The following is a 12,760-nucleotide window of genomic DNA, read 5'->3' on the forward strand; positions in this document are numbered from 1 at the left end:
AGAATTAATAAAATTCTCTGGTATGCAGGTTTCCTCACGATGGCACGTGACTAATCACGATTTCCTCTCGATGACTCATTCATCGTTTGAGACACGTGATATTAAATTTCTTAAAATGCACATTTGCATACATGCACATGCATTTATAATAAAGGCTAGACCGAGGCTCTGGCGACCGATAAATGGCGGTATAACCATTCGTATTACCTAGATATTCCAAAGAACTTTCAACCAGTGTGAAAAGATAAACCTAGCGAAATACCAATCTGCTTACCCATCGAGATCATTATTGTCACCTACCCTTTATGAATATAGTTTGAAAGTCATTACAAGGAGCCAATGTCCAGCAGTTATGTGTCCATTGTCTGAAATTATGACGACGTATAAACATAGTCTTTCAACTGTGCAGTGGCAATTATTTTAGTACGACTAGTTATCTCGACTGATGACAGAAAGTTGGAACATTTTTTGAGCAAAGGAAATGCAGCTGGTATTTTTGCCACCATACCACGTGGGTATGATTTGTATATAGGTGAGCTTAAGTTTCTTATTGTATTTTTGCTCCTCGTATCTGACCAAATCTACTCGCAATCTAATAACATACCATTTTATGCCATAGGCTATACCGCATCTCGCTCTCTGTAGCTCAATGATTTCACGCCCCATAAAACGTAGATTGGTCGAATGAAATGGGACTTTTTATTTATATTTCCCCATATTTAACTCAGATTTAACTTTTAAATGGGGTAACGCCGACCGTAACTGTCGCCATCTTTATACATTGAAGGGGTTTTATGTAGACTTTACGCCCTTTTGTGGCCGTAATAAAATACTTTCTGGCGTAAAATAAATAAAGGAGATCTCTTTGTACATAAGACAAGTATTTAACTTATTGTTTATTGAACAAGTTTGGTGGATGTTGGGACCCAGGGACTATTTCCGGGTCAATTCGCGAAGTTATAAAAACCTTGGCTGAGTTTGTTGTGGGATCTTCAAAATCAAAATCAAAATCAAAAATCATTTATTTCAAGTAGGCTCAGTTTACAAGCACTTTTGACACGTCAGTTGACTAGTTGTAAAGATTCTACCACCGGTTCGGAAGGCAGGTTCTGCTGAGAAGATACCAGCAAGAAACTCAACAGTTGCTCTTTTGAAAAAGTCATACAGTATTATAATTTACAATTGATAACAATACTGTTTACATTTCTTATAGTTTTACTTCCTGTGTGAAGGTGGAAGCTGATCCAACGGCCTCCAAGCATCTTTATCATTAAGGAACTCATCAATGTTGTAGTACCCTCGACTAAGCTTGCTTAAAGCTATGCATTGGCAGGTCCATCACAGTCTTGGGGATCTTATTATAGAAGAGTACACCCAAACCTACAAAAGATTTTTTTACTCTTTGGAGACGATATGCAGAAATAACTAACTTATGCCCGTGTCTAGTAAGACGTGGGTTTCTTCTCGGACCAAGGCGCTTTGGAACACTCGTAACTTTAATATTAAGTTTTTGACTTTAATCACCACCTTAATGGTGATAATTAAAATCGTGACATAACTTGACATTTCAAAGATGCTTGTATACTAAGCCTAATTGAAATGTAAAAAAAAAATATTTGTTACTGATTTTTTCTTTCTCTTGCATGAAATAAACTCAGGCTTCTCTATGATCTTAGCAGACGGTAAGTGTAATTGTATATTTGTATATAAAATCCCTATCAACTCTTGTTTTAACACTTTCATTACCATGCCAAAATCTTTGAATTATATAAATGGTCGGTATTCTATAGCTCGTACAGGATTGTCAGGGACCATCACGCGATGTCGCGTTACCGGCCACAGCGTAATAGGCCGCTTCACGCGACTTCGCGTGGTGTGGCAATGTCGCGTTAAAAAATTCGTAATTGTAAGAATCATAGTCTTAGTGATTTAAGACTTAGCAAATGTGTTACACCAACCTCATTATTAATGACAATTTAATAACCCGTACCCAAATTCAATTATGTATCCAGACATACCCCTTCGTGAAATTGCTTCAGTAGTTGGAAAACAGACAGGCATACGACGCGATTGGAGTGACACTCCAGTTCGGATGCTATCAAGATGAGTGACTACGCATGCCATGTAAATTGTTTTAGACTATTTCTTGCGACTTTGAATTTGTTTTAAGAAAAAAGATATTTAAGCCTTGTTTCAGATTTGAACAATATTTCACTTTCATTTCGAATTTATTGTAAACAAGCGGACGCAATTTCGCCCGCGTAGTTCTCGTTCCAGTGAGAAAATGGAGATAAAATTTAGCTAAAATATGATACTGACAAATAACGCGACTTTCGAGAGGTAAATGAATTTTCAAAATCGGTTCAGTCTATCCAGAGAATACCACTAACCACCTAGAATACCACAAACCTTACCTGTTTATAAAATTAGTATAGATAATGTGCGATACTTGGTAGCTAACTAGCCTCGTAATAAAGCTCAGAGTCACTCAGGAATTGACGGAGCCAAGCTATGCTCGAAATAGCTCTGTGTGATTATATCTTTTAGAAGGAAATGGTGAGATCCGCATAGAAGAAATCAAAGTCACCGAGATGAATTCAACTCAACAAGGTCGCAAACTAAATTGTTTTCATTTTAATAGCTTGAGTTAGTGAAATGAACTGAATAAGCATTTCATACGTTGCGACGAAAAGGAATTCTAATACTCACCATACATCCCTAAATTATAATATGAATAGGTTTCATCCAGTGCCATATGCCCATATGGCACACAAACTTTACTAGCTCCTAAAAACGTTATGTGATAAAAGTACTTAAATTAAGAAAGTCAATATGGCTTTTTAATGTCATCATTATCATCATGTCAGCCGATGGACGTCCACTGCAGGACTTTCAAACATCACGATACTGAGCCACCTGCATCCAACGAATCACCTGGTGGGGGGTCGACCAACACAGCGCGTTCTAGTGCGGGGTCGCCATTCCAGCACCTTGGTACCCCAACGGCCATCGACTCTTCAAACTTTTTAAGATACTCTTAAATAATCTTTAAGACTTCGTAAACTTTCTGAAACAATATATTGTAGTTACAGTTGTATAGTGCGAAGAGCTTAAAACCATTCTCATTTGCTGTTTTTTTTTTTAATTTTTTAATTTAATGGAACAGAAGAGCTATGTTAGACATGGGCACCTATTTTTACCTTTGTACTTAATTGACTACATAGGTACATACATGTTTCAAAAGTGTACATTATTCGAGCATAGCGGGGAATTATTAGGTTTAGTAGATTATGTGTTATGAAGAAAATTTCGTTATTTATGCAATACCTATTAAATGATTATGAAACACGGCTAAAACTCACGTGATATTACGTCGGAGTATGCCCGACTAGTTTCGAACCCATACGGGGCCCTTAGTTATCGTGCCGCGATGCAAGAACCAGCTCATGACTAAGGGCCCCGTATGGGTTCGAAACTAGTCGGGCATACTCCGACGTAATATCACGTGAGTTTTAGCCGTGTTTCATAATCATTTAATATGAATAACACTCACGATAGTTTAAATTCTAAAATATGCAATACCTGCTTTCAGCGCTGAAGTAAAAAAACAACATACTTTAAAAAAAAATATTTAAAGATTATTTTCTTGAATAAATCTGATCGAATATCATCCCACATAAATGCAAAAATACACCGCCGGAAACGTATGAAAAAGTATTCAAATAACATTAAATAGCAATATCGAATATCGAATACGAAGTTTTTGCCTCCACAAGTCCAGGCAATCCAAAGTTATTGAAAAGAGAAATAAGCTCATTTCCGATCGTTCCCTTACTTAGTATTATTGCCAGAACTTTGTTGGTCCGCCGCACTTCAAGTAATCCTACTAAAAGATAACCTAATGGCCTTTTATTATTGCTTGCTCAACTTATGAAACGTATAAGTTAGGATAACATGTTATTACTTGTTAGTTAGTAGTAATTTCCACATAATCATCATTCTCAACCCATATTCGGCTAACTGCTAAGCTCGAGTCTCCTCTCAGAATGAGAGGGAATTAGGCCAATAGTCCACCACGCTGGCCCAATGCGGATTGGCAGACTTTACACACGCAGAGAATTAAGAAAATTCTCTGGTACGCAGGTTTCCTCACGATGTTTTCCTTCACTGTTTGAGACATGTGATATTAAATTTCTTAAAATGCACACAACTGAAAAAATGGAGGTGCATGCCTCGGACCGGATTCTAACCCACACCCTCCGGAATCGGAGGCAGTGGTCATTTCTACTGGGCTATCACGGCTCTCGAAAATAAAAAAAGATTACGCACCCATAAATAAATTAGATAATCTTTTTAAAATAAAAATGGAACCGACTTCAAAGACGTATTTCAGTTATTTTGAGTGTATTACAAAATTACCAGACCCAGTTTCATGAAAATGAAATGGGACAAATCTGAGTATACTCTTTCTAATTCAAAAAACTATTTTGGAAATAGGTTAATAAATGACATAAAAAACATACGCATCAAATTGAGAACCTCCGTCTTTTTTTGAAGTCGGTTAAAAAAGATTACGCAGCCATAAATTTACACAAAAATGAATTAGATAAATGATGTATGAATTCATGTCTTGATTCTCTCTCGTAATCTCACCGGCTCGGGTGTAAATTCCTCATGACAGCTCGTTACGGCTGGATTATTTATCTTGTGAATGTAATCCGTTTATTATCTTGAATCTGATTTCTCCGAAAGCCAAGAGAATAATCCCCTGATAAAACATATAAACGTGATTTTGGAAACGAAGTTAAAATGAGGCGCGCGGCACAATTTATGGAATTATTCTCTCGTGTAGGCTACGAGTATATTGTTAAAAAGTTGTACTTTTTAATGGAAACAATATACGTCTACAATCAAAGTTTAGTTATACTTTATTCAATAAAAGAATAAAAATGTAGGGTTGCAGGGAGCCAATGGGAAAATGCAGCTGAAATCCTGGTGTTCAGAAGTGTCAAAATTCAAAATTCATTTATTTCAAGTAGTTTTTTGAAACGTCAAGTATGACTATTGTTTGACTATTAAATAAGTGTATAATAATGCTGTTATTAGTGATGATGATTATAAGAGTTATATTAAAGTAATATCATTCAGCTGCGTATTGGTTTGTTATAACATTCTATGTACGACTTGTATTTAGAAAGCTATGATTCATACGTTTTACAAAAAAAATTACCAATGATTAGCAGACACCCCCCGGTTTCGGTTTCATCCGCATACCGTTTCTTTGGAATTATGGAGTGGATTCGAACCTACGGCCTCCTAACTCGGAGGCAGAGCTCATATTGTGTAAAGATGAATAATAAAATATCTGCTAAAATTCACAAAATTGCCCAGGCATTTTTAATTTGGAAACCGGTGCATAGGTACCTAAGAGATGTTTTTGTCGACTCTATAATGTTCAATTAAAAAAAAAGTGAATAGGCTTTTCACAGAGAATACCAAAATAAATTTATCGTTCATTCTTCAATGAACTTCCGCAATTTAATGGCTGCTTAATAATAATATAATAAAGAATAAATATAAAAAGTTATTATATTAATGTATTTGTTATCTATTAAGAGTTTCCCGATTTTCCGCTAGAGAGCGTCTTATAATGATCCAAAAATATGAGGAAGTGAATTACCCTCGAAAATCTTTTTGGGTACACGTGGCTTAGTTTTCCATACTACCCCAAAAATAAAATATATGTATAATTCACACTATATTGTTAGTAAGTAGAAACATGTGGAGATGTATGGCAGAAATCTATTGTTGTTTATAAAAGCAAAAAAAAACATACATACAGCCGAACGTAGAACCTCCTCCTTTTTGGAAGTCGGTTAAAAAAGTGGACGTGATGTGCGGTTCAGAGTTGAGAGTGGGGCAATTTGGTTATGGGCAAAGAAACCCACAGTCGGGCCTAAGATTTTTATTACCTCCCGTACAAAAAGAACCAACAAGTTCTCGGTCCATTCCTACGCTCAAGAGACACGTTAAGAGCAGTTTCAGACTAGCGTTTTATACGCGCGTATAAGCTCGTTTTTGGAAGCGCACGTAGAAGCGTATAGACGCGCCTTTTGGCACACGCTCAATTGATTTGTATTGTTTAAGTATATTTATTTATATTTATATTTATTTTTCCTCCGTGGCGCAGTGGTATGCGCGGTGGATTTACATGACGGAGGTCCTGGGTTCGATTCTCGGCTGGGCCGATTGACGTTTTATTTATTGGTCCAGGTCTTGCTGGTGGGAGGCTTTGGCCGTGGCTAGTTACCACCCTACCGGCAAAGACGTACCGCCAAGCGATTTAGCGTTCCGGTACGATGTCGTGTAGAAACCGAAAGGAGTGTGGATTTTCATCCTCCTCCTAACAAGTTACCCCGCTTCTACCTTAGATTACATCATCGCTTATCATCAGGTGAAATTATAGTCAAGGGCTAACTTGTAAAGAATAAAAAAATAAAAAATTCAATATAAAGAGAGTATGCGGCCGGCCTTATGAAGTAGCAAGACAAGTTTAAAAGAGACAGAAAAAGTGCCATTTACACGCACACAAGTCGCTCTGTCAATCCCAAGTTTTAATGAGTACTTTATCACAAGTCGCGAAGTGTACTAAAATGTTGTTCTCGAGCAAATAAATTGCCAACATTTACAACTCTCTTATTGCAGGGCGAGTAGCTTCCGAGATAAGTACAGCATAATTGCCTCTTGTATAAAAAGTGTGTGTACTCATTGCCTTGAGGGTTTTCGAGATTTAGACCAACGTTTAAGTATCTACTTAGCGTTGAGACTAATTTTTGCGTCAATTTGTTTGACCTTAATTAATGGTCGAAATATTGTTTTTAACCCCCTACCCAAAAAGAGGGGTGTTATAAGTTTGACGTGTCTGTCTGTCTGTGGTACCATAGCTCCTGAACGGATAAAGCTATTTAATTTTGTTTTGTATGAAAGATGACATATGCGCATGTGTTCTTAGACATGTTTTATGAAAATCGGTTGAGCCGTTTAAAAGTCCAGGGGATTGAAAGTGGGACAAAGTAAGTATGCAAATATACTCGAGTGTCTCATATGAAAGCGCACTGAAAGTGAATATCGATGACTTGATCAAGAGTGTAATTAATAATTTCATGACCTTCACGGGTTTATCAAAATTTTAAAATTTTTGTTAGGTATGTGTAAACTGAAATTCTGTTAAAATAAAAAAAAATAGTTATACCGTAATACTGTACTGGGATAGTTCAAATTGCATTATATATTATGTTTAAGAAATGATTATTTCTCTATTTTTTGTAATATACGTTATGATCTTAGACTAATAACCTATAGATCCGTAACACCTAACATTTTTTCACTCCAAACGTAAGACATTTCTGTGACTATGTGAGCGTAAGAGCTAAACTAATTATCCTCGCCGACACTCCCAGAAGCGTACTTATCGTAGCGTCTCTATAGGGCTCCCATTTCGGGGCACATAAACGGCTTACTAATCCTGCTATACACTATCTATGTGTTATAAATCTATGGTTGTGATTGTTAAAAATATTTTAACAACCAAGCAATAAAATTCCAAAACTCGTCAGTAAATCTTTTTTATAGCATCACTCGCTGTCCCAAGGGAAAACGGGGATTTCAGGCTCGGGTCACGTGGATTACACATGTATTATTATTTAGTACCTACCTACTGACCTTTGTGATGGTCCTATGTGGCATCGGATTACAGGGTCCTGGGTTTGAGTCCTTGGTCAAGTGTTAAATACTGAGCTTTTCTAAGACAACAATAGGGATGATGACAGTTTTTTAAATTGTATATAAATTAAGAGTATGCTAATAGTAATAATAGTAAGCAATTTTGTATAAGGAACAGGGTATCTGCCATCATAACTTTCGGACCTACAGTGATTTAAAGGGTCAGATTTGCGGCGCTGCCGCGGATCCCTGAAAAACGCTCCATACAAAATGGCACGAACCAATGACGTCGTAGGTAATGTAATGATCGTTAGATTTGTATGTGCGTTGAAACAAAATTACTAATATCTTTGTCATTTGTGCGTTTATGTTGATAGTGCATTTATTAAAAAATGTCACATTTAATGTAAGGAAGATAAAACTGTATGAATTTTCATCTAATTACGATAAAAGATTTTCAATAGATTTTGAAATTTTATAATCTTATTTATTTTGCAAATATCCAGACAATCTTCGATTTTTATGTAAAAATAAGTTAACATTTACCTCATTTACCCGAATGTATCATAAAAATCAATATATTCAAACCTAGTCATCATCCCCATTCTCTCAGTTTTCAGTGTTTAGAGTAGCCAGGTCGCCAAACCTAATAACCGGACAGACCAGCCAGTTTGGCCGGCCATTTAGGTAGGAATGCCGGAGACCCTACGTTACTTATTGAGGATTTTGTCTCAGTATTACCTACTATAGGTATGACAAAAAAATTGTTTGGAAAAACAAGTTTTTTTGCTATTATTATTAACATAAATCTTGTTAAATTCTAGAGTAATAATAAATAAAATCGAATGCCAAATCAGTCTTAGGTATGTAGCTACTATATTATTAATCAGTCAAATGGTCATCAAAAGGATACATAAATCACTACAATCGATGTGAAAATAGTAAAATCAGCTTATTTCCTCTGTTTGCGAAAATTATTTCGGCTAAGATTATAATATAGTGATCTAGTAAAATATACAAGACTTTTAGTACATTTTTCATTTTTGTATCGTTCTGAAAAGACATCTGTATCGGACATCTATTAACTGTAATCTACCTCCCTGTCAAATTTTATCTTTGTATGTCAAGCAGTTTTCGTGTCACGTAATCGAACCCACGTCTAGGCGCTTTTCCTCTTAGCCACAGTGGCATAGTATATACAATTAAGCCATTTATATATGTAAAATATGTTATAGAACCATCCGAGGAAGCCCAAAATATACACGAGTCTTCGTTGAATAATTCATTAGTGACGAATTTGGACAAACATTGGCGCCAAAGTCATTAATTCAGCCAGCGAAACATTTATCGACGTCTACAACTTCGCTATGTGTATTTGGTGAAACACGATTCCCTGAAGATTTAATCTGCTGTTCACAACCCACCAATTTAATATCAGCTGTATATGTAATATTTATGTGCCTATGTTACATATATTAATTAATATTTATTTAGTGTGTGTATATTATGAAAAATTATTAAAATGAAAGAGCAACAAGTAACGCGAAGTGACAGAAATCGGCACGTTACGAAAATAATATGTTACATCTCGCGTTACGTTATGAGTTAACATATTATGCAAGGAACTTTATTCTTGCCGAGGTCCCCCACCGTATAGTATATCTATATAGACTTTAATAAAACTGGTCGAATTCTATACATTTATCCGGAATTTGAGATTTTACTTATACTATTTGTAACACCAAACATTACCGCGGCATAACGGATGCCAGCGCCATCTAGAATCTATACTTATAATACGAATTCTGGACATTTTGTACATTCTGTACATTGAAGATATTTTGAAAATTGTTGGGGGGCATTATATAATCGATACTGAAGCTAAAAATATTTTTTTTTTTTCGATTTTTTTTGTCTGTCTTCCTGTCCGTGTTTTTTTGTTATTCGGATATCACGCTGTAACTACTAAATGAATTCAAATTAAACTTGGCACGGTTTAAGACCATAATACGGAGAAGGTTATAGGATAATTTTAATTGCGAAAATAAAATAAAAAGGGGGTGAAATAGGGGTTGAAAGTTTGTACGAAAAGTCCTTCATTTTTAGAGTTACAGTTTGAAAATTTGTTCATAAATCATAAAAAAAAATAGAAATATAATGTAATTCAAAAATTTTTAAAATTCAAACTCTAAAGTGGTGAAATAGGGCTTGAAAGTTAACAATAATTTGCACGCAGACGAAATCGCGGGTGTCCGCTAGTTTATTATTAAAATAAATATGTTTCAAACAATACAAAACAAAAATATCACAACATATTGTTATATTTAATCTCATTTTTGTCGGTTGTGTTGTTAAATACAATAGGGAGAAACGAAAATCCGTTGCAATATTTCATTAATGACGTATTTGTACAAACATTGGCGCCAATGCCATTAATCGCAGCTGCAGAACATTTATCGATGCCTGCGACTTCAGTGTGTTAGTGAAACATGAGTTTGCATACTGTTTGCTGTCGACTTTGTTTCCCGATACTGTCTGATATAGAATTCGTGCCGGAACAAGATATGAAGGAAATGGAACGAGTCGGAACAATAATACTCTGATACTTGACATGAATTCGCTACGAGAGTTTTGTACAACGTATATATCAACAAATATGAGTTGGTTACCTTTATAGATCTAATATTAGAAAATTATTTTATTTGGACACGCGCACACACACACACACACACACTTAATACACAAAAGACAACAAATACTTAAAACAAAAGAAAGGAATTTTAAAAATATAGTAAACTAATTAAAATATAAAAATATTAAACTATTAAATAATAAATCCAAAAGAATGATGTGTGTGGTACCAAAATGCTCACCATTTTATTAATACATACTTTATTATGTATGTATGTTTGTCCCTTACTCTTCTTATATAGCTGGAACGATTTAGAATTAATTCGGTGTTTATTTGAGGGTCCCTGGATATTTGGTAAATATAATTGAACTGGGTAAATGGCACCTTGACGGAACCCCGTAAAATATATATAAGTATCCACAAGGGATCTTATTAGGTACCTACTTATAGCAATTTCTCGCAGATAATCCCAATAACAATTATTGAACACTATTTCTTACCTTTAAATTATACTTTTAAAACCTCGTAGTTCCCGTTTCTGTCAAAATACGAAGATAAAAATAGTTTACGTTGTTCGCTGATAATGTAGGTTTCCAATGGTGGAATACTTTTTTAAATAGCTTAAGTACTTCAGCCGTGACAGCGTAACAAACAAACTAACATTCGTAATTACAATACACTGGCAGATGCTCCGCGGTTGCACCCGTGTAGTTTTAATTCTTGTGTGTATAAGGGGATAAAATATAGCCTATAATACTTGGTAAAGATGTAGCCTAAGTAATGCTGAAAGATTTTAAAAATCGTTCTAATAATTTTGAATTAAACCTCTCCTTATATTTAGTTAAGAAGTAAGTATAGAAGCATAATATGGTTGATATCCAGCACACATTATACTCGTAACTTATTGACATTTGTAAAACAAATCTAAGTTTGAATAACATTTGGTTACTCGTGCTGTATTTTGATGCATTTCCTCTTTTGACGGCCTCCGTGACGCAGTGGTATGTGCGGTGGATTTACAAAACGGAGGTACTGGGATCGGCTGGGCTGATTGAGGTTTTCTTAATTGGTCCAGGTCTGGCTGATGGGAGGCTTCGGCCACGGCTAGCTACCACCCTAACAACAAAGATTTAACGTTCTGGTACGGTGTTGTGTTAAAAGGGGTGTGGATTTTAATCCTCCTCCTAACCACCATCAGATGAAGAAGAAGAAATACTTTATTGCACGCAAAAATACAATGATAATTTAAACTCAGCGTGCAAAGGCAGCCTTATTACCTAAGGTAAGATAAGTAATCTTTACCAGGCAACCCCTAACAAGAGAGCTTGCGAAGAAAGATATGGAAGGTGCAATACATTATAATTATTTAAATAAATAATTAAATATATATATTACACTTAATAAATATATAATATATACTACTTATATACACCATCAGGTGAGATTGTAGTCAAGGGCTAACTTGTAAATAATAAAAAAAGAAGATAACCTCGTAACTTATTGACATTTCTAAAACAAATCTAAGTTTGATTAACATTTGGTTACTCGTGTTGTATTTTGATACATTTCCTCGTTCCATTAATGTGAAATACAACCCATTCCGCATATAAATGATATGATTACCAGCACCACTGTAGCAACAGAAGAATGATGGGCGCTGGGGAAATAAGAAAATTCGTTGCATATTTCATTAGTGACGAATTTGAACAAACGGCTTCACGTATTATATTCCCGATGTGTGTGAGATTTCAGACAAATGCTGTTTGGAAATCTAACTCTAAATTGGGTTTTTTTCTGTAGGTATAAGTAATTAAATGTCACGTGACTCATACGTTGAAGGAAAAACATCTTGTGTGAAGTCTCGCATTTGGCCAGCGTGGTGGATTAGGCCTAACGCCTCTCATTCAGAGAGGAAACTCGTGCTCAACAGTGAGCCGAATATGGGTTGTTAATGATGATGATGTTGATGATAAGTGAATATGCTAGACAATGTTTCGAACGAATCATAACAATTGCATTGACTTCAAAACATTGTAACGAGTAATATTTCTGACTATTCCACCCTTTAACAAACTTCGTAGTTTCCCAAAAAACAAAATTTATACTAACTAAACACAATGACGAAATATGTAAGAAATAGGTTGTACTATAACACCAAAATGCCTGGCGATTATTATTATCGTTTGCCTTTTAAATTTCTACAAAAAGTAGACACAACTTTTATACCAATTTAAAAACCTCTATAAGTGTATTTTCTTTTACAGGATTTTTTTTGTTAAATCGGGTCATCTTAATGAAAGATAAATAATTATTACATTCAAAGCTTCTTCTGCAAAAATAGTATTATGGTATATTGGTAATTTAATCCGCAATGTTTAACATAAATCAGATATTTTTAATTTTAAT

The sequence above is a fragment of the Bicyclus anynana genome, chromosome 5 (assembly GCF_947172395.1).
Source record: "Bicyclus anynana chromosome 5, ilBicAnyn1.1, whole genome shotgun sequence".
Lineage (NCBI taxonomy): Eukaryota > Metazoa > Arthropoda > Insecta > Lepidoptera > Nymphalidae > Bicyclus > Bicyclus anynana.